General features: G+C 32.9%; 1 protein-coding gene across 1 annotated transcript in view; it reads left to right on the forward strand.

Annotated features, from left to right (window-relative positions):
* RASA1 (RAS p21 protein activator (GTPase activating protein) 1) overlaps positions 1-1,433 on the forward strand; it is a 160,213-nt gene that overhangs the window by 39,072 nt on the left and 119,708 nt on the right. The window lies entirely within an intron of this gene.

Consider the following 1,433-nt stretch of genomic DNA (forward strand, 5'->3'; position numbering starts at 1 on the left):
AAAAAAAAAAAATGAATAAGTCTTCACTCTCTCATACCTCCCTAATCTCACTGTTCTTAATAGTAACCAGTGCTATTACATATGTATGTGTGTATTTGTATTTATATACGTATAAATATGCATATGTATAATACATGTATACATTTATTGTCTGTATAACACACAGTCATATGTTGCATAACGAGTTTTCAGTCAAGCCCATAAGATTATGATACCATATTTTTACTGTACCTTTTCTATTTTTAGGTATGTTTAGATACAGAAACATCGTTACAAGTTTTCTAATAGACAATATATATTTTCATACAGGGAAAAAATGCAATATATAAAAAAAGTACTCTTTAAAGATCTCTTTCAATCACTCTCAGTTCCCCAGTTATACTCTCTAAGGTCAACTATTTACCATGTCTTTGTATATTGATTTATTTAAAGATGAGTTTTTCAGAACCTGTGTTATGCCAGGACCTATTCTATATGCTTAGGATAAATGAAAAAACAAATGAAGATACCTGCTCCTCTGCAGGTTACATTTTGCTAGGAGGAGAAAGGCAATAAATATGATAAATAAATAGCATGGAATGCTAGAAGGTAATAAGTGCTATGGAAAAAAGAAAAAAGAATTGGAAAAGATAAAGTGATATTGACAGTACCGGAAGAGAGGATGCTATTTTAAATAGGATAGTCAAGATAGGACTTGACTATTGAGTTAGATTAGTGTGCAAAGATTTGAAGGTAAGTTTATGGTAATATATATAGACAATGTGTTTGTATACTTCTGAATGTTTTGAACTACCTTATTGCTTTAAGTAGGTATATAATTTTCTGTTGGATGTACATAATTTATTTACCCTTGTCTCTAGTGATTAAATAAGTTTTATCTTACGATATTGTAAACAGCTATAGTGATGATCCTTGCGTGTGTTATGTGAGCACATATGAGCATTTAGTGTTTTGCCTGCTTTTATTTTGACATATTCTTTCATTTTTTTTAAGAGATAGGGTCTGTCTCTATTGCTGGAGTGCAGCGGCACAATCATAGCTCTCTCCTGCCTTGAACTCTTGGGCTCAAGTGATCTTCCTGCCTCAGCGTCCCCAGTACCTGGGACTATGGGCATGTGCCACCATGCCCAGCTGATTTTTATTATTATTATTTTTTTTTTTTTAGAGATGTTGCCCAGGCTGGTCTTGAACTCCTGGCCTCAAGGGATCTTCCTGCCTCAGCCTCCCGAGCTGCCGGGATTATAGGCATGAGCCAGTGCACCCAGTCGTATTCATTTTTTGTACTGTCAAATCTCAATATTCTTTGTGTGTATATTTCTTTGTTTTTTGGTTTTTGTTTTGGCTTTTAAGTAAGGATTATCATATACAAGATTTTATATCTAAACCTATAATTTTTATAGTTTGATTAAAAAATAATACTTTAATTTGGCACT

Source organism: Propithecus coquereli, unplaced genomic scaffold, assembly GCF_000956105.1.
Source record: "Propithecus coquereli isolate 6110/MARCELLA unplaced genomic scaffold, Pcoq_1.0 Scaffold22, whole genome shotgun sequence".
In the NCBI taxonomy this organism is placed as follows: Eukaryota; Metazoa; Chordata; class Mammalia; order Primates; family Indriidae; genus Propithecus; species Propithecus coquereli.